The 22,580-nt window shown below is 35.2% G+C and overlaps 1 protein-coding gene and 1 non-coding gene across 3 annotated transcripts in view; both read left to right on the plus strand.

The window, feature by feature from the left end:
• Positions 1 to 22,580, plus strand: part of TOX (thymocyte selection associated high mobility group box) — a 318,751-nt gene that overhangs the window by 67,502 nt on the left and 228,669 nt on the right. The gene's annotated exons all lie outside the window — the stretch shown is intronic.
• Positions 14,580 to 14,743, plus strand: LOC150004381 (U1 spliceosomal RNA). Its single transcript, XR_016512490.1, has one exon. It is a non-coding gene; the product is annotated as a U1 spliceosomal RNA (small nuclear RNA).

Here is a 22,580-nt window from a genome sequence, read left to right on the forward strand (position 1 = left end):
TTATATATGTAATATATAAATTGAAGTCATTCATATACAAACTGTTCTGTTTATGTAGACTGTATGGTGAGAGAGAGAGAAGGAGAACTAGAGAAAGGTGAGAATATACTGTTTATTTATATCTACGAAGAGACTCCAGAGTAAGACATTGTTACTTTAGGAAAGTTACTTCACATCTCTAAGCCTCAGGCGTTTGTTGTGAAAATTAAATGAGATACTGGGAACTGATATTTATTGAATGTCTCCAATGTCAGATATTTTTTACATAGCAACTCTTTTTAATTCTCACAATAAACCCATTAGGTGGATATTATAAACCTTTGCCTTTCGTTGTGTGTACACCATAATTATAAAGAGTTTAGTATAGTGTCAGAGGTATGGTAAATACCAGCTATTTGTACGTGGTTTTTTTTTTTTTTTTTTTTTTTTTTTCAAGATGTAGATAATAATAGGAAGTTTTATAACACAGTTTTCATTTTATGTTTAACCATTTTCCCAGAATGATAATTTTATTTAAATTTATGAGTTAACGTCTTCAAATAAAAAATAAAGGATATCGTTCATACTTTTTATTCCAGGGATGAAATTCAGATTCTTATATTAATAAAGGCTAGGAATGGCTTCTTGTATATTTTCTGTTGTTCAGATCAGCTCACTGTTTAGTTAGAGGTGTCAAGACCTAACCAACTCTTCCCAAGTGGTTAGTTCAAATGGATATAATTTAACTTGTAAATAAAGATGTGTTGCTTTTGCCTTTTCCTAGTGACTCCTTGGGTGGAATTCTATGCACAGTTGGCTTTTGTATCACTTACTTCCTACACAGGGGGAATGTGGCTTTCCAGTTAATCTACATATAGTTGAAATTTCTGCTTTCATGGCTATGTCTTTCATATAATGAATGACATGTAACAGCAGCAAACATCTTTTTCTTGACTTTTCATAGCGTAGAATTCAGTCCTTGAACAGGAAAGATTACCAGTGTTCACAGATTCTGTTTTTCACATGAGGGGTTGTGGTTGATAATAACTAACTGCAGTTCTAGAAAAGCACCTAACAATTTTATTCTCAAACATTTTACATCAAGGAGGCTTCTCCTTATTTTCATTATAGTGGTATCAATATAATTCTCAGGGCTCAGGGTGTGGAAAAACTTCCAGTGAAAACTTTAAAAATTAATTGTTTTTATAATTTTTATAGACTATTTAGCAAAGTGTTTTGATCTCTTTGTCAAAAGAAATGTTTATGAATATATCCAATATCATGGTGTTACTTGATAGTTACTTAAAGTAGAATTGTTTTAGGAGTTCTAAGGGGTAACTTACACTTTTGTATTGTGTTGCCAAGTTCTTTCTAGAAGGGAGTTCAGAGAGCACTGCTCTTGTATCCCAAGATGTCTTTCCATGTGGTCTGGTTAGAGTTGCAAGATGGGACAGACAGTATTTGGAGATTAGATAGTCCTGATAAAGTCAGCAAGTGCTAGGAAGGCAGATCCAGTTGATGGTTTGAGAAAGAAATTCAGACATTTAGAGAGAATTTGGTGTTATTAAAAAGTCTTTTCACTTCAAAATGAAGTACTTCCCACTTTATTTTTACTTTAAAATATTTAACCCTGTAATGATTTACTTTTGACTAAGGTGTAAGGCAGGAATCCAGCATTTTTCCATAATGGCACCTTAATCATGTATTCAATTTCCCATATAGAGTTTGATGGGTTTCTGGACTTTTTCTTTCATTCAGTCCATTCAGGCCCAGATGTATGCTCATGCGTGGTGGCTGCACTTGCGTCCTCATTCAGCCCTAGCCTCCTGGCTGCAGCCTTCCTTGCCCCTAGAACTCTGTTAGCAGACCAATGCTAACAGGTTAACCAGAGGCACAAGACACAGTAGCCCTTGATCCATAAGTTCAGACTGGAAAAAGTGGCACAGCTGATGGGATAGGGAGAGCACAGCCCTCCTCCGGTTTGCCTCAAGCAGACTAATAAGCTCATCTGGTCCCAGTGTGTTACTATTGATCCAAGGATAAGGCTCCCATTGGTTTACAACAGTGCTTGTCCCTGGGGCCTCTCTGCCCCTGATCTGAGCATGGGATCACAGCAAGTCTACTCTTTGTATCCAATTCCAGGAGTATACAAAGTAAGGCAGCAAACTGGTCCTCAAATCAGCCTAGTGGGCATGATGCCCTCTGAGCACGGTCCCTGGAGAACTAACTGTTAAGTTCTTACAATGCAGCCAGTTAGATCTTTCTTTCCTTCATCTTCTTTTTCCCCTCCCTCGCACTCTATGAGCTTGTGGTGGCTGGTGGTACATGGTAGAGAATATCTCTATAATTTATGAGAGAGTGCACACTTAGAGGAATGCATTTGGTTTGTGGTGAGAAACTTCTTTTTCAAAGTTAGAATGAGCTAGTCTTTAATATAATTCTCAGAACCATGTTGGTTTCTTTTTTTCTTTCTTTCTTTCTTTTTTTGGTTTGTTTAGTGTTGTTGTTCCTGGAAAAGTTGCTAAACATATGAGTATTTTTGAAACAATATATTTGTCTTTGTCAAAGTTTTAATACCAGACCCCAGACTTTGCTTCCCTTAAAATGACTGATTCTTGACAACTGTAACTTATGTGATACAAATCATAGAAGCCATTTCCAGTGAGCTTATTGATATCACTGTAAGGACAGATTGACAGAATAAAAGATAAACAGTGTCTGATCTCTGACATTTGGGAACACAGGACAAGGCTTTAAAGTTGTTAAGTATTTTAAAAAAATTATTTTTTTTCTTCCTGACAGAGGAAACAAAGAGGACATAAAGAGTGGAGTGATCTGTCTGTACTCAGACCTATTCATGAACTGTGTATAGTAGGATTCATTATAGCTTAAATTATTTATGGGTATTATAATGTAAGGATCTGATTAATAGTTAAATGAATTGCTGATATCTGTATGTAACTTTAAAAGGCTGGAGAGTTTTGTTAGATCATTTTCATCTTTCACTTTCACTCATTGAGCCATGAACACTGGACAGGAGAGTAACTTTCACATCAGTTCAAGTTCTTGAACTAACCATATTTTCATAGTACTCTAATATTTTTTCTAAATTGAAAAAAATTAATTTTATACTCCAGATGCAAAATGGGAAAAACATGTTTAATAAAAGTACACATGATTTTCGTGGAAAAAAACATATAATATATGCTTCTTTAAACGAGAAAAATACTTTCACTTTACGTAAAGTAGGCTTGGTCTTGAATGACTACAACTCTAAGAAAAGTGACATTAAAACATGATGAAAAACTACTCTTTTTATTTTACTTTTAAATAGAAATAGATTAGGTGTTCGAATATCTCCAGACTAGTGATAAGGCTCTGATCCCTACATAGTGTCCTCGTGTTCTCAACACCCCTGCGCACTCACCCAAGGTCCCTGAATTCCATGAGGGACGTGGTGCCGCCTGAGCAATAACTCTTCCTCTGAAGCCATTCGAAATATATGACATTTAAAGAAAAATGGTGTAAAAATGTCAGTACAAAAGAGAACATGTTATAAAGAGTACGTTTCTGGATATAAGACAACTGAATTATTAGTCTTATAAAAGGAATGAAACAACAGTCAAGATTATGTTTTATGTTTTTTCTAGTTGAGGCAGACCAATATATTTTGCAGACGAACCTGGGGAGAGACTGGAGGCAGTGCGGGTGGTGGAGAGAGGGTTGCTTTGCTCTGAATGCGGGCAAACACAAACCATGTGTTCTGTTGATCTTTTCACAAGGGATTTTAAGTCATTATTGTTTTATGGGAAATAACATTTTTTTATTGTAACGTATTAAAAGATAAAAAAGGAGAGAGAATTTCTGTGATTTTTTTTTGGTTAAAGTACTGAGTGTTAGGATATTTTTATTTTATTACTGAATGGCTTAGTCAATGAGAGCATATGTTTGTGTGTTAAGCAAAACACTTCTGAACAAATTTTTTTTGTCACTGAACGTGGTCTGTTTGATAGTATATATATGATTTCTCTTCATCCAAGAAATGTCAAAGCATTCTCTGAAAGTTGTAATCATCATTAATTTTATTGTCATGTGGATTTCAAAGAAGTATTTAGATTTATATAAGCCTTGAGCTCTTTATGTCTATATTCTTCATTATGCAGGCTTAGATTTTGGTCCCACGTAAGTGATATTAAAGTAGGGCATATTTAAAATTTTTTATTTTAGAGCTTCTGTATGTTGGGCCTTTTTCTAAGAACTTTTCAAATATGAACTTATTTAAACCTCGTAGCACCTTTGCGATGCATATTACTAAAATTCTGAAGAATGTACTAATATGTCCTGTCAACCATATGAGGTGCACACTAACATTATCAGAAGAAACTGAGGAACAGAGATGTTAAGCAATTTGCTCAGTGTCACCCAGCTGGTGAGTGGCAGAGCTGGGTTTGAATGTGGATGGAACCTAAAAACAGATATGAATATTTATTCCAAAGAAGACTGCTGCTGGTGAAGCAACTCACAACCTTCTGGTAAATGGGAAATTGAGATTTCTGTTGTTATGAATAGTCACCTAAAATCCATGCTTGAATTAATTCTGAAAATTAAATCTTTGAATTATTGATGCTGTACCATTTCAGGTGTAGGTTATTATAAATTTCAGTAGAGAAGGTAAATGCTTATTTATTCTTAAAGATAATGTGATTTATCACCATATTACATGTGACATTTGATTTTATTTAAAATGATCTTTTCATAGTCTAGAATTCACTGCATTTAGTGCATGCTTTGCAAATGCACTAAAATATTTATTGAAAAATGACTTTAGTAAATTGTGAGTTAATATGTGAGTATACACTCTTGGCATTATTGTAAGTTTAATTGTAAGAAAACACATACATATAAACTGACATTATAATGATATATTCATGTGTTTCTACTACATATATATATATATATATATATGTAGAGAGAGAGAGAGAGAGAGAATCCTCTCATCTATGTAAAAGTATGTAATGTAAAATTGTTATGAGATAATTTATCAGACATTCAAATTTCACCACATTTTTCTTTATAGATTTAATATTATATTGGATTTTTATCCCTTAGTTTTATTTTTCTTCGATTATAAATTCTTATCAGGGTTATGATTCTAGAGGAAGACAAAGTAGCAAAACACAAATTTTGGTAAATATACCTACTAATAAGAAACAGAAATAAGATTGTTCAGCTATGCTTATTATATTGACTCACTAAATAGGGCTAATCAACTTCTGCATTTAATTTTTCAGTGGAGAAAAGCCTGAAGTCAGTGTAACACTGGGAGTAGAAATAGTAGTGCACCTTTCTTTATCAAGTATATAATTTTATGGCTCCAATGAAGTATCCAAACATGCAGTTTCACTCATAGACACAGATAACAATATGGTGATTACCAGAGGGAAATGGGGGGAAGATTACCAGAAGAAGATATAGGGGGGATAAATAGTGATGGAAGGAAACTTGACTTGGAGTGATGGATACATAATACAATATAAAGATATCTATTATAGAATTGCACATTGAAACCTACTTAATTAACTAATGTTACACCAATAAATTCAATAACAAAAAAGAAAAAAGTAAGCATGCAGTTTTATCCAAAATGCATTTTTAAAGCATCCACTGGTGGCCCAGATTGTTTGGAAACTTTTTTGAAAAATCAAACTAGATTTTCTTTATTTGTTTCTTTTGTTTTTGAAGACTTGGGTCAAATAGAGGTATTTAGGAAAAGTGGTAAAACATTTAACTAATATGAAAATTGTGTTTGTTTTGAAGTTACCTCTTGTATTTGTGTGCTGGAGATACTAAAACCTCTCTAGATATTTGAGGTATCTGACATAATCCCAAAGTTTTATGGATTGGTTTGGAGTTATTTACTGCCCTCACTATTTCTTAAACTACTGCTTTCTTTGACATTGAGTAAAGGAAACTACATCTTCAGACAGTGGAGAATCTATTCCTTTGTAAAAAGAACAAAATCTGTCTCATTCTCTTCAGTATGATACCTGCCCCCCCATAAATAGTACAAATGGTTATTTTGTAGGTTACAAATGCCTCTATATGCTGATGTCAAATGTTAAGATATATCAGCAACAACCCTTCTTTTGTTCTTGAGGTCATCTGAAATCGTCCTGAGCCTGTTGATAATTTTATGCCAGAAACCAGTAAAATACACATATTTATCTTAATCTTTGTATGACCAGTTTCTACTATGGCATCTCTCATATAATAGACTCCCATAAATATTTGATGATGAATGATTGAACTTTCAAGCAAAGAATGATTTAGTACCTTTATCAGGAATACTGTAAAGTTTTCATATTGGTGAAATACTGCAGAATGCAACACGCATAAAGCAACTGAGCATTCCCAGTTTTGTTCTTATAGCTATTTCATAGCAAAAACAGAAACAATTCAAACTGTCAAATGAAGGTATAAAGGATAAAAAATACTTATCATGCAACAAATATTAGGCGATGCAAATGGAAAATCCAGAGGTCACCTTGAATTTCTTGCATGATACACAGAGGTTTTAGAACATATTCAGTTTTTTAAAAATGTATATTAATACAAGGACTTAGGGTGAAATGAGAGCATGGGCTTTTCCTCTTTACCTATGCTTTACAATGTACAGTAGAATTAAATTAAAGTGGTATTAACATTATGATATGGGAGAAAATCTCAACGAAAGATGGTATAATTCTGATTTTACTTAATTCATGAGTCTGATGGTTCTTTAAGTACTGAATCAAGGAAACAAAATGTTGACTATTAAGAGGATGGCATTTGTAGGTGGTTGTTTCACTCTTTGGTTTATAATTTCCAATCTTTCAGTATTCTTGTGTAATTCATGCAACACTTTAACAAACACTATCTATGTTCATCATAAGAACAGTCCTGGAAGAAAAACTAAAGGCTACCCAACTCCAAATCCATTCCCCCATCAGCTCAGAGATGTTGCTTCAATGTGCCTGCTTTCCTCATGCACTTGCATTAATTCTGACTGTATATAAACTTTACAGTGGGACATCAGTTACAAAAAATTGCTGCATTGTTGCAGAGCACAAACTTCTAAGCTGTCCTATGTTTAGCACAAGGCTTAGAAGAGTGAATGGATAGTAAATGCACAAGGGGATGGGTTACTGCAAACCAACCTCACTTGAAAAGAATCAGGGGATCGATACCAGGCTTATGAAATTGTTCATGTCAAGCATCCCCTGGATGTGTTTTATTGCTTTTATTAGTGTGACTGTATAATACGAGAACATATACTTCTTTCTTTTACTTTTCAATGCCTGCCTAGTAGAGAAACCCCTGCCACTCCAGTCTGCTCTCTTCTATGACTATATTCCACAAGAGAGGTGAACTTTCTAAATACTCATATTTCAAACAGATTTACTTTCTTTTGGGAAACTATAAAGCACTCTGTGATCCATAGAAGTGGTTTTACTCGGGAGTTCATAAAGCTATCAGTAGCCAGCAGAAATGTTCTTCTACCTGAGTGTTTGAAAATCATTGTTTGAAATCCCATTGAAATCTTTTTACAAAGGATTTAAAATAATTTGTAGATTAGCAAAACAGAAATCTGGACAACTTCACTACATTGCTGTTTTCAGTCAGCTGAATAATTGCTTAGTTTTTGGTCCTCTTTAGTTATTTTATTCAGTAGAGGGATTTTTCTCTCCTAAATCTAGTTTCTAATACTTGGTACTTTGTTATATTGTAGATATAAACATTAGCACATTGGATTTAATCTATATTAAAAAGGTGAAAATGATATTGGAGTTTTAAGTCTTCTTAGCCTAATATTCTGATTAAAAAATGTATGGTTTCTCTAGTTTATTTAGAAGAACAGGAGATAAAACCTTGGAGTCTTTGTCATCCGTTGAAGAGAGCTCATTGATTAGCTACTTAATTGCCTTTGATTCTCTGAGTGACCACATAATTGCCAAGTGAAGCCTGAGTAACATTTGTTAGCAGTTGAGTGATTAATTAACTGCTCTGTCCATAAATTGGAAGAGCAAAGTGACTTGTATTATAGATTTAAATACAGTTAAGATGCTTAAATCATGCCTGTTCTCTTATGTCACCAGCTGTATATGTTTTTTTTTAATTTTTATTACCTGGTGATCATGTAATGATTGACAGATACATTATTTTGCTTATAACATCATTGAAAATGAGTCAATGAAATAGATTACAGATTAGCTAAAAAGAGCTTATGAATAATTTTTAAGTCCTTGAATAAATTAAAATATTTTGAAAATGGTTTTATTTCTTTGAACTATGTTCCATACATTATGTGTGTATATACTTATATAAACATAAATAGTAGTACATTACATGGTATAAATACAAATTATTTTTAATAGAGGGTGTTACTTAAGTGTTTTAATGTCTCTGGGGGAAAGCAAGCAGTTGGGGTCCATTTTTTTCTCCATTCATCATAGTGTAAAAAATGAGAACACTTCTAAGAGAACTCCTTTTTTTTACCTGCACTTTGCAAGTGGATATATTAACTTGAAGTCAAAAGACCAGAAATTTTGCTGTACTAGTTATAAAGTCTGTGTCTTTTTGGGGGGAGTGGGGGGTAGGTTCCCTAACTTTTTGGTGTTTTGGTATTTTAATCAGTAAAATGAGAAAATATCTACAGTATTCATACAGGGTGAGCTTGCCTGAAATTGTCTGTGGGCTGTCGACTCAGGGGGGTCTCTGAAGGCACAAAGAGTGATAGCTAGAGGCAGTTGAACAGGTCGGTTAGTTCAACTGCTTCCTAGTTATTGCTACTGATAATGCAAAGAACAGAATTTGCCTGTTATCATTAGAACTGTAAACACCAGTATATAAATGTTTTTTATTGGACTGAAAGGGAAGACTCGATAATGCAGGCTTCCTTTGAAAATGTTTTCTAATTCTGAAAATGCTTTTTATTGAGAAGCTGTGATGGTAGCCTTTGGGACAATGTTCATTTGACCTCATTGACAGAAGGGAATAAAACTCATTTACTCTTAGCAAAATAGTGATTTTTCTGTAAAAACTTACTTTAATGAAGCTACATTATTATTATAACAGTGACTGTTAAGAGTTCCATACTATTGGATTCATTTTTAATCTGAGTATTAGTCCAAATTTTGGCTGGATTTTTAAAATCTGTATGTCACTATATTGCAAAAACAGTTACACATAGTACTCTCTTTTTGCTCATAATGCAAAGATTGAAATTCTGAATAGAAGTCTATCATTGAATTGTTATAATTGCTTTTCTGAAAATTTAAGTAATATTGTTTATTATTTCATTCTGGGATGTTTTGAAATTAGTGTGTATAGATGGTGGTTTTTCTTTTTTTATCCCCCCCCCCTTTTTTTTTTGCTTCTTTAAAAAAAATTATCTGAACTGTGTCTAGGCGCTTTGTTTGCAGCACAATTTTCAGTTTTACCCCAGGTTAATTGTGGAATTATTCAAAATAAAATAACATGTTGTTAAAAGACTACATTTAATTAGTTTGCATAGTGAGTATATGAAGGTGTTGCCAGCAGTGAGGACAAACATAAAAGCTGGAACCCCTTCTCTCTCTTTCTCCGTGGACACATTTCTCCCCTAGCCTGGCCTACCTCAGGGGGCACAGGATTGTTATCAGTAAGTAGACACGATATATGCCCTGTGCTATGTGCAATTTACAAAACTTGGTACCGAGGTATGGATGATGAACCAGTTGACTTCAACTCAGGCTCAGAGTATTACTTTCCAACAGAAGGATGGCTTCTGACCCTTTAGTTACTCAATTGCTCCCTGTTTGTAAATTATGAACCTTTGGTAACCCTGAGTTTCATTAACACCTAGGTTGTTATTTAGTTTTCTGAAATTGCAGCTCACCCATAAGACCCTCAGGACTGAAAGTGTTGATGCAGCTTGAGCACAGGGAGAAGTTGGCTCTCTTGAAATGAATAATGAATAGCAGAGTTTGTTTGTTTTTTCATTGCCATTAAATATTTACTTTATAGAAGCTTCTACAATGCCATTATTAATCACATCATATATCTCTTAAATGTAAAATGGCCTGGCACATGGCAGGCTCTCCATAAACATGGGATTTATGTTATTATAATCTGTGTTTTTGTCAAGTGAATAATTGAATGAAATCATGCAACATGAAGGGTAAAGATCATCACATAGCAGCATGTCTCTGTAACTGATAGTTTCATAAAAGTCAGTACACGCAGTCTTTGTACAGAGGCCGTAAGCCTCAATAATGGAAATCGCCATTGGGTGCAAACATAAGCCTGAGTTGTAGTTGCCAAGGACAGGCAAGATGCACCACCTTACCTCAGGGTGCATTGAGTGACTTTGTTAGTAATACAGCCGGAGCCCTGTTTTACTTCTAACTTTCTGGTAAAATCTCTCTGAAGCCAAGGGCAAAAGGAGCCCTTCAAATATTTTGGCCTCATTCTATCATAGCCACAGGTACTCTGCCAGCAAATATTTTTGAGTCCTATAAAATTCAGCTTCTACTAAATCATTATTTAAATCTTTCCTAAATTAGATGAGATTAGTAGTTCTTTCCAGGCAAAACAGAAGTAGAATGGACTCCAAGACCCCAGGATTGTACTTATCTGATGCGGATGCTTTTTGAATACTCATTGTGTGTTAGCTCCCCCAGTAGGACAACTGTTTGGGACTTGTTTTAACTTGAGTGACTGTGGAGGGACCTAAGGCTCTCTAGAATTCATGGTGACCTTGACATATTCTAGAGACTTAACTACTATGTGTCTAGATTGTGCCGTTATTCAAACAGCAACCATGAATAGGAAATGGATTCCTCGCCATTAAACATCAAAAATGATTTCTTTGCATCTGAGCAGCAGAATTCTTTTTGCACCATCTACAAGCCTTGTCTATGAATTATTTAAAAAATAAATTCTTGTGCTGAGACATTTTTGAAAAATCATTTGTTACCACCATCACATAAACATAGAAAAGAACAGATATGTACTACCAAAGGTGAACTCTCTTTCATATTTTAAAAGAAACAGAGTGCATTTGTTTCTAAATATAGTTTGTTTAAGTAATAACTAAGAAAAAATTATGTCTGCAAGTAAAGAAGTAAAAATTAAAGAAGTAAAAATTAAAAAGGGAATTACGTGAAAGTAGCAAAGAAAATATAAAAAGTTGAAAAGAAAATGAAACTATACAGGAAAGAAATGAGCCTGATTTTCATACTCACACACAAAAAAGGCTGGAAAATAATTCTGAAAGGCCCATCATTCTATTATTTTAAAACAATTCTATACAAAAGTGTGTGTGTACCACTTTTACTTAGAAGAATGATATGAATAGTTTTTATTGGACTGATGACCTAAGTTTTCTCGGCAATTAATTTTTTGAAAGCAGCAAAATGTGGCTAGCCAATTATTCATACATACTATTAATCTGTTAGTTTTTCATTTTATGCTTTCTTTTGTTTTATTATGAATCAATGTATAATATTTTTTCTTTAAAGAAGTTATTTAAATGAGTGGCAGCACTCATTTTTTAAAGTACACACTCCAACTTTTGTGTAGTTGTTATACATGTATGAAGAAGAAATGTGTCATGTTTTGAAAGAGTTCCCATGTAGACTTTAAAACACTACCATAATTTAATAAAAAGTGAACTTTAGATAATTTTAATTATCTATTCTAAGTGAAAAATATACATATACCTGGAGAAATAAGCTAATTTATTTTAAATGACAAAAATTTACTTTTCAGAAAACAGTCTGAAATGCTCTGAGTGTAGAATGTTATAAATATCCTGTTATCTCCACTGGGGTTTCAAATACATCACTGTGGCCTGTGGAAATAGGGACTGGGAATTGACTCTCTGCAGTCAGCGAGGGACAGGTGGGAAATCATGTTTTTGCAGAAGAGTGCACTTGTAATAGTAAGTTGCCACAGTCAACTTTCACCTCTGCCAAATGTGTGATTGGCTTAAGCTACTTATATTTTCAAATCTGTTAATTATTCACAGTTTTGGCAGAGCTGTTGCTTCACACAGTGTTGGTGGCTGTCGTCCACCTTTTTTTTTTTTTTTTCTTTATGAGTTCCATGAAAGAGAAATTGGAATTATGTTCTTTCTTTCTGAAGTTTTGGATGATAGATACCACCACAGTTTTTCTGAATTTGAAACAGTTTCACAGTTTTATCATGGAATGGGTGCTAACTTCCCAGCATAATTCTGTGGTTTTTAAAAAATGTTACACCAAAACTGGCTCAGGGAAATAGCTATGTCAGGAGGATTTGATGGGTTCCAAAAGAGAAAAGGGAACAGAAAATAGGAAGAGTAGATTATGCGGTTGCAAGACTTATGGTTTAGGTACCCCATGGGATTGAGGGCCGCTCAAAGACAGGAAGTATCCATTCATAAGTCTTGGGCCCTTTCTACTGTATTTGGTATCATAATTTAAATGAATTCAGGGCTGAATGCCAGCATCAATCAGTTCCACATGTTTGATCAAATCTCCATTCTTGCCTACATAGTCCTTTCAAAAAAGAAGCATACTTTAGTAGAGGGATGACAGAACTACTTCAGGATACACCTCCATCTGGCATTCCTGGCTAGTGGAGAGAAGTCATAAAATTAATTCCCATGTTCTAGACTAAATATATTTGCAAGAATTTATAAACCAGAATAAGTTATATCCCCTTTAATACTACACAGTTAATCTGAAAGTACTGCCATTGTTTGAAAGAAGTAGGGAAACCTCTTCTATAATTTTCTATAGAGAAGAAATTATGAACTATGAATATATATATCTTATTTATTTAGTTTATGTTATTTTGTAGTGTCAGTCTGTTACTCAACAGATTATCTATTTTGCTCATTAAGTTTAGGTCTGATTTTTTTCTATCATTCATTATGAAAATAGTCAAATATAGCACAGTTGAAAGATTTTAAAACAAAGCTGGATACCACAATAACATTTTGATTTACTTGCTCTAATACATAGCTCATTGACTTTTTGGTAGTTTCTCTGAATTTAATTCACCCTAAAAATTAGATATTCTTGCCAACACACAACACACACACACACACACACACACACACACACAAACACACACACAACACGTAAGGACATAAAGTTAAGTAGGAAATTCTAAAACATGAGTTTGAGATAAAGGTAGACCCATTAGAATATTATTAAGTGACTTCAATATTTTTAAAAAGATTAGCTAATATCTATGGTTCAGTATTGGTCTATTTGCTTAAAAATTACTCAGTACTTTAGAGGCACAGCTAATTTATGGCTGTAGCCATATAACAGCTTTATAAGATTAGATCTAGGCTAGATCCAGACATCTATAAGCACATGAAAGTAAACTTAAAGCTACATACTAAAAACTAATTATTAATATATGGACTGTTGACAATCAATAGAGAGAAATTTATTCATTCTTGTTATGTGATAATTTTGATTCCCCATTTTTTTTCCACAACAATAAAAATGCAATGAGTTCTTACAGGGAGCTAAATTGTTCTTAGTTGTTCTTCTCTTGTTAACATTATGGATTCATATATAAAGATGATATCTGACATCAACAGAGAATATTTGTCTTAAAAATGCTAAAGTTTCCTCTGGCTTCTAAATGCTTTGAATCAATCAGCTCTGAAATGTCTTTATGATTTTAGTATCAAGTATTCATATTTAAAAGATAATGTAGATGTGAATGACAGGAAATGATGTTTGGTTGACCAACTTCTTATGCTTGACAGGAACTACTTTGGGCTCCTTGACATGTAATGCAAACACCTATAAATATCAAATTCCCGTAACCTTTGATTTGTTAAGCCTCTAACCCTTTACTATTAGTGATCAGTCCTTTAATATTGCACCTGATTTTGATTTTATTTGAAATCCATTTGGCTGTAGTACAAGTATTCCTGTCTGAAGGAGACACACTATATAGAAATGAAAACTTGAAAGAATTTTCTTAAAGTGGCATTTGGTCTGGCAATGTGTTAAGGAATTCTACAGCCACATTAACGCAAGAAAAACTTACAAAAATAGCTCTGAAAAATTATAAATAAACAGATTAAGAGAAAATTTTAGAATTATAAACACAGACAAGACCTCAAAGAGACTGTTCAGTTCAATCCCCTCATTTTACATATAAGGTGATGGTGGATCATTCAGTAAGGTTGACAATTAGGGTTGATTTCATCTACTTGCTAAAATTCACTCATGTAATAAAAGAGCAGAACCCAGAAAAGAATATAAGGCTTTATACAATATATCAAACATTCTTAAGACACGGTTTTTAACTGTTATTTACAGCTGAAGACGCTGGGCCACAGAGATTAAGTAACTTGCTCCAGTTAAATGGTGAGTGGACCAAGCTGAAATTTGACTTAGGCTAGAGTCAAATTTGACTAGGAGTCCACACTCGTAGTCATAGACTCGATTTGCTCTGAATGAGTAGGTGAGTGAATGAATGAATGAATATACTTGTATGTAAAAAGAGCTTGGACTCACTGGCTGGGGAAAGACATAAGAAGTCGATGTTAAATTATTAGAACACACATACTTACCTGGCAGGGGAGATACCATGATCACGAAGGTGGTTTTCCCAGGGCGAGGCTTATCCATTGCACTCCGGATGTGCTGACCCCTGCGATTTCCCCAAATGTGGGAAACGCGACTGCATAATTTGTGGTAGGGGGGGACTGCGTTCTCGCTCTCACCCGGGTATTTTTTGGGTTTGGAATGACAGATGTTTGGTGATTGTCCTTGCTTTCCTGCTGCTTTTTTTTTTTTCCTGCACATCACTTTTTATCTTCTATTGCTCTTCACTCACCAAAAAAAAAAAAAAAAATTATTAGAACACATTTTCAAGGGGAGAAAGGCTAAAGGACAACCCACATAAGACACAGAAATTCCAGGGAGTGCCTGATTAGTCTGGGAACACTTGTCTCAAGCAGGGGTGGGCTGGAGAAGTGAAAACAGGTACTGAAGCAACACAATTTGCTTCAGATATTCAGATAGTGAGGGCCTACTAAACCATTATCATAGAATTGGAAATCAGCCCAGCAGTTGAGAAGAAAGGAAGGAAAGTAATATGCATTTAATACTTAGTCAATGCTAGGTGCTTTAATGCTTTACACACGTGCATATAGGTGTGTGTGCTGCCCCACCCCCACCCCTCTCTCTCTCACTCACTCACTCAGTTCTTCTTGTGAGGCACTTCCCACCCTCCTGCCCATGGCCAAAAGTCTCACTGGCAGCAAGTGACTGAAGCATGAGATTGTGACAAGTTCCATCTGATGCTAAAGCTTGTTTTGACTTCACCTGGTTACAAAGAGCCAGTGTTAGTTTTGAAGCGAGGGTGTGGCCTGATTACATTTGTTTGGTTTTCAGCTATGAACAGAAGAGCTAGGGAGAGTGGAACCAATGAGGGGAGAGGAAGGGGTCAGGGAGACCAGCAAAGCTATCCCAGACCAGAGGCAGCGGAAGTGTTTCCTAAGGCAGTGTCAGTGAGGCTCCAAAGACAGTTCTGATTTGAGATTTTTTCCCAACTACCTTTAAATATGACAGTCAAAGAATGCTCTGTCCACGCTGAGCTAATGTGGTCCTTGTGACTTAGCAGCAGTGTGGATAATTAGGTCTACAGGCCTTCAAGGGCTGGCCAGGGCATGGGGTTGATCCGTAGGTGAGCAGCTTTTTGTCATGTTGACAGTTGTACACTCAGGTGGTTTGTTTATGTAACTAATGATTAGTGCCTTTTATACAGAATATGAGTGCTCAGATCAGTGTTTGCTGAGCTTGACAAAATGTCTATCACTGGTGGGTGGGAGATTACCACTGTACCTAATACGAGAGGCCTCAAACTTCAGTTGTTGCTGATGGTCTAAGATGACAGGGGACCTCCACAATTTTTGCAATAGAAGGAAACTAATGCTTCTCAGAGTCCAGTCATGACAAAATTATTTTTTTATGTGTAAATTTCCCTTAAGTTAAGGAACATCAGGACTTATTATAATTTTATGAGGTTTTTTCATTTCCCCTTTAGTGGATGTAAAACGGTGTGAGTAAAAAAATAAAGTGTTAAGTATAAAGTGTTAATCAAATAAATAATGTATTATTTCTTCTTTGAGAATACCATTTTTTATAAATGTATTTTCATAAGCTCTTCTATGTCCAAAACCACAAGGTAAAAGCATAAAGCCTTTGTAAATTATTACTGATTTTTTTTTTTCTGATGGGAAAAATCAAATCTTTTTCAGCAACTTACAGAAATGTTTTGGAATCTTTAATATTTAACCTAAAGGGAAAATTAGTGGAATGCCAGAATGAGGTAGTTAAGATAATGATAAGAGAAAAATTAGGAAAAATGGACAATGGAAGGACATTATCCTATTAGAAGGATAATGAGAGGGAACAAGAAATAAAGAAAGGAGGGAGCACTAATGAAAATGAGCAGGGGAATGAATTGTGTGTAGGGAAATAATGAGGATATAAACAAAATTCCTATCACTTTCTCCTACAGCTGTATGTTAGCTCTTCACCATATGAGGAGTATAGAACACTACTGAATGGTAAACAACTCAAGGCAATTGTGATAAGAAAAAAAGAAAAGAAAAAATGTATAACAGTAGCTCTTTCAACTACATAAACAACCTTTTTGATTCATTAGAAGACAATTTGGAAAATATTTGATAATTGTTGCTTTCAGTCATAACAGGTATGTGAACAATACAATTTTTATTCAATCAAATCTGTTTAAGGTTGGTTGAGTTAGAAATTCTTTGCTTAATCAAGCTTGCTCAGACTTTCTGAGATATGTACCACTAATGAATGATTGATGTGAATTGACATAATGTAAGATTACCATAGTGATGTTCTTGACTGACTTCAGTGTATTTGGGGGAATATTGTTTTAATTCAAAAGTAGGAAAGAGAGGTCAGGTGTCAGTTAGCCCAACTGTCGTTTCAGAGATGAAGGAAATAAAATCCTGGAGAAGCAAAGTGCCTTTGCCTAAGACCTATGACTAGGTAGGAATTATCCATATTCCCCTAGTCTGTGAGATTTCATCACATCACCCTGCTCCAGGAACTCTGGACAATAGTGGAGAAATACATGAAGATTCAGAAAATACTCTTTCCCTTTTGGCTGCCATTTTGTCAGTCAACTTGTTATTGGCTTTAATATAATTTTTTTAGATGTATTTGCATCAGCTTTTCTCTATCCAAAACGAGAAGGTAAATATATAAAAGTATTATGTTATTGCTGAATATGTTATCTGGAGGAAAAAAGCAAACAAATCCTTTTCAGCAATTTACAGAAATGTTTTAGATTCTTTAATTTTTTAGCCTAAAGTGAAAATTAGTGGAATGCCAGCAGACCCAAGAGAAAATAAGCAAAAAAAAAAAAAAAAAAAAAAAAGAAATTCAAAAGAACAAATCAAAACTGCCCATGAAGGGAGAGGCATGTGATATGGGAGAATCAGCCTAGTAGTCAGGAGTCCTTTCTCAAGGGTCCCTGATAATTAGTGAGCTTGGAAAGATGGCAAATAGCTTTACTTCTCCAGATGATACTAAAGGGAGAGACTGGCTCCAATGAAATCAAAAGTTTCTTCCAGCTTTAAAGTTCTAATGTAATATTATGGGTACCAAGCTAAAATTAACTATTAAGAACACTTGCGGTTTATGCCTTAACACAATGAAGAAAAATAACAGTGTAATCTCTTAGAAACAGCTACTGTTGTTAAAAAATATTCTATGGGCTGAATATCTCAGATGAAATATGAGGAAAACATTGATAATTCAGCCCTTTAACAGGGAGGACACAGCACAAGCAAAGAACAAATTTTTATTTAAAAAATGTCAAAAAACTAACCTTGTTGTTGCTATTTATAATCTACTTCTTGGCCTTACATAGACATTTATCTGACTGACATGAAAGTTAAAATTGCCATCTCAACTGTGTGTTCAGACAGCCTTTCATTGTGAGAAACTTAAATAGTTCTTTCTTTAGAGTAAAATATATTAACCATTATGCCAGAATGAAATTTAATATTTTAAAGTCTTTTGTTAAAATAAATTGCCTGGGTTTACCATTATAACTATAGTATATGCTTAAAGCAGGGACACATAAAAATATCAGGCAGTTCCTATTGGATACCTAATTTGGGATTTAATTGGTATCACTATAAGGAAATTCTCCCAAAGAGAACTCTTACATCTCAAGAGTCATAGACCACGAGGCCCTCTCTAAAACTGTCTTGGAGCCCTCATATTTTATGTTTGTCCTGTATAATGTTACTATATTATGATATTTCCGCAACTTTAAGATGGAATGGATGAGCATGCAAATTTGATGTGTCTTTGGAATGTTAAGGAAGGAAAAGTGTCATGTAAGGATATAACTTGAAGGAAAAATAAAATGAATGGAAATAGTTTTAAAAGCACATAGAAACTTTTAGATCCAAAAAAAGAGAAAGACAGCTTTATTTTATTTATTGTTTTAAACACATAATTATGAGTACAATAACATAAGCTATAATAATTCATAGGAAGAAGGTTGAGAGTAAGTAGATTGATCATCTGAGTCTACATTGAACTTAAACAGACCTTTAAAGGGGTTAAAAACTAGAAAGGGAAAGTTTTTTGGAAACAAAATTATAATTAGGCAAAGAAAGAAATACTATACATTCATGAAAAATAGAAAAAAGGAATATGTAAACATTTAATAAGTGTGAAAAAGCATATACTTATGTAATCAAACAGTGAGGGCCAAGATATAGGAGGAAAAGCAAACAGAGTACGAAAATGTTAGAGCTCCTGGTAGTAGCGCCTTCACTATTCAACACAAAGGTTATCCATGATCACAAAACCACACCATAGGATGGTGGCAGGTTGGAAATGACTGGGTGAGATCTGTGCAGCCTACCTATGGACATGAATTGTGAATCTTGACATGAATCATAGGTTACATAGGGATTGCCAGATATTATTCTAGAACGATTGTTGTTTGTGAAGCCTTGTTATAAGTACAAGAAATATATGAAGTCTCAGAAAAGACACACAAAGGACCTCTGTTTTTAAAGAATAGAAAGATGATCCAGACAAAAATAAAGCAATCAATTTAACTTGAACCTTATAAGGACAAATAGCATTAAACATCTTTGCACACGCATACACAAACACACACCAGATTTGTAAAAAATAAATCATACTGATTTTAATAGTAGTAATGAATAAAGCAAATATAGCAATTTCATCTTATAAATATTCTTAGCCAGCATAGAAAAAGAAGAATAAATTATCAAATACATCTGAATGTAACTTAGTTTTATTCATGGATTAATATTTTCATTAATAATTTAGGAAATGGCCTCAGTACTACACAGAGGTGTTTTTAGGATTTCCAAAAGTTGTACTCTCCAGCAAGACCAACACGTCCCTGAAATTATTCAAAATCCAAATGACAGTTTTCCACAAGTTACAGGATGAGGTAGCGTGGGGCTAAAATATTACAGTCCCGAGTAGGCCCATGCCCTGCGTCCTTGAAGAGCACTGGCTCTCCAGAATGCTCTCTGCTCCGTGGAATGCAGCCTCAGTCAGCCCCGGGCAAATGACATCATTTCCGAGATGGGTGGCTGTTTCTGGACTCCCTGCGTTTAGATAATGCCTACTCTTTCCCACACCACATACCTTTATCTGATTGCTTTCGTCACAACTAAATGCAAATAGCACCTCTTCCTGAAAGCTTTCCTAATGCCCTTTTCCTACCACCTGCATGGTATTTCTCCTATGCATTTCTCTTCTTGAGTTTCTAGAACAGTGTGAGCAGGACTGTTGTGGGCACAATGCCATGTGACAGGCAGGTGCAAAGACAGAGCGAGCGTGTGCCTGGGCCAGAGGGTGCCAGCGGGGGCCAGCCTGTAACCGAGGGGCGAGGGGCTATGTGTGATAAGAGTTTCTACCTCTCTGGGCCCTGTCCTCCTCTGTCCAATGAGGATAACAGCAATAGCCGCCTGAGATGGTATGAAATGAATTCACATACAGGGTTGGACGAAAGTAAGTTTACAGTTGTAATACAAATAAATAATAGAATAATTAAGAAACAATAATACAAAAATAAACTGTGTCCGGCCTCCTCACAATTGTGAACCTCCTTTTGCCCACCCCTGCGTGTTTGCACAGGTTTAGCTAGCGGACACCCAGTAAGCCCTGCAGGGTGAGCCATCATCAGTGTCCTGGTCTGTGCCATCGTCATGTCCTCATTATTATTGTTGTGATTACATGTCACTCACATAGGGCTACATTGCTGATCTCAGCAAAGAGATCTCCTGTCGTGCCATTTTAGGCTTTGTGTCCTCAGGGTCGAACATCCTTAGTACATAATATTTTTCATTAAATATATTGCCAAGTAAGTGAATAAATGATAAAAAGAGTGGCTATCAGCTCTTATGTCAGCAACCGAATGCATGGTTTTTGTTTGTTGCTTAAGCAAATAAAAAATAGAAATGCAAATTAGGTATAATCTGGTAATTACTGCTTTCCTTTAGTCACCATTACTGTTATTAAGTTATTGGTTCTAATTTTCAACCACGTATTCACTTATATTGCTTAGCAGTGGAAATCTATTTTTTTATTAAATTAAGTATGTGGGCTCATATATTTATGGACAGTTCTAACTTGTTAGTTTCCACAAGGGACAGAACAGGAAGAAATGGGCTTTGAAAGCATGTTTAATGAGTGGTAAGAATGTGTGCTAGAAGGTATACACAGCAATGTCCGTAGTGGTCATTGTCCGGAAGGTCCGGGGTAGGAGGAATGTGTTTTATACTGTATATCTTTCAGTACTATTTGACAGGTTTAACATATTCATCTATTACTTTTTCAAGAAAATCTAGTTAGAAAAATACTTAATTATTCAATACTAGAGTAGGCTAACAAAGAATACTACAGTATTCTATGAAAATATTTATGACAAGCTGGGTCTGGCAGGTACATTTGGTCGTGAGGGCCAGCACGATTTTCCTTTGGTCTGCATTTATTTCTTCCCTGTTGCGCCTTCTCCTGTATCCTGGCTCACCTTCCTCTCTTCCCTCTTCCCTTTCGTTTACTAATTGAGAGATTTTGAGCTGGTTCTTAACTTCTCTGTGTCTAAAGTTGCTCATCTATAAAATGGGGATAATAGTTGTTCCTGCCTTGCAGAGTTGTGCAGATAAAATGAATTCACGTTTGCTAAGCCTTTGGAACAACGTCTGGCACAAGGTGAGTGCTATATATGGATTTGCTGTTTTAACTATTATCACCTTTTCTTTCTCTAATTTTCTATTTTCTTCTCCTCCTCCTCAAAAAATCCTTTTGCAAAATGGATTGATGGTGAACTGACAGAGTGAAGGTGGGGTGCTGGTTAGAAGTTCATCTTTGGATTTGCTTAGGTTAAGAGTGCAGGTGGTTGGCCTCTCCCCTACTGCCACACTCAGCAACAGGCCTATCTTCTGTCAACTGACAAACAGAACCAAGCCATTCTGTTTTAGGTTTTTTTTAATTTTATTAAACTTATTGGGGGCGACATTGGTTAATAAAATTGTATAGATTTTAGTTTTTTAGAGGATGGGAGGGAACACAAACATCTGTCTCATTCTTCATACATTTCATTATATGCTGCTCCTGGGGGTGAGAAGAAGTGGCTGGGAAAGGGCACATGCTTAAGGCTACATGCACCTGTTGAACTGTGAGGGGACACATCACCTCATCATCATGCTCCCACGTCAGAGTTGGTGTCTTGGCAGCAGTTTGTGTAGTAATTATAGTAGAGATTACTTTAAAATAGGACTGGCATAGATTTCAATCTTATCTGGTAGCAGTTAACTTATTAATGATCGTTTTGGCCTGTTGGCAGCCGTTCTGTCTTTAAACTGTGAGACTGATACAATCTCTCAAGCTGCAAGGGATAAGTAATTGGATGGGAGACCATGGAGAACTCCTGGGCATTACGGAGAGCATTTTTAAGAATTTGGCCTCTGTCTTTTGGGCAGGAATCGCAGTTCTGGCAGACGGCTGGAAGGTCCCTTTGTAGATGGTACATGTGCAAATCAAAATCTTGTCTACTTTGAGCATTTTATTTGGGTACATTTTCTTCCAGGGTGCTTCCCTGAGAATTCCAAGGACTTTTGGTCTGACAGGGCAGAGCAGCTGCGAAATTACTATGGAAATGTACATTGAGATGGCCTAATCTGAGATCATAGGAGCAACCTCACCCTGTTCTTTTGGTACAAGAAAATGCATCCTATGGAACAGATGTTTCAAGAGGCTAGGCAATCTGCTTTGAACACTATCTTTACATGCTCCCCAACACTGGCTTTACTTTAAATAGTTTTCTTCTACTGATGTGGTAAAGAAATTAGACATATAATTATGACTTGCCCCAATTCTGTAATGCCATTTTTCTCTATAGTTGATTCTCCTCCTACGCATAGTGCAGCAGATTTTTACATTCACATCTGGGATAAATTCCAGCCGATACCTCCTTTCCTGCAATAGTGGTTACCGGGCATATATAATTCATGT

The sequence above is a fragment of the Furipterus horrens genome, unplaced genomic scaffold, assembly GCF_987537825.1.
Source record: "Furipterus horrens unplaced genomic scaffold, mFurHor1.1.pri manual_scaffold_7, whole genome shotgun sequence".
In the NCBI taxonomy this organism is placed as follows: Eukaryota; Metazoa; Chordata; class Mammalia; order Chiroptera; family Furipteridae; genus Furipterus; species Furipterus horrens.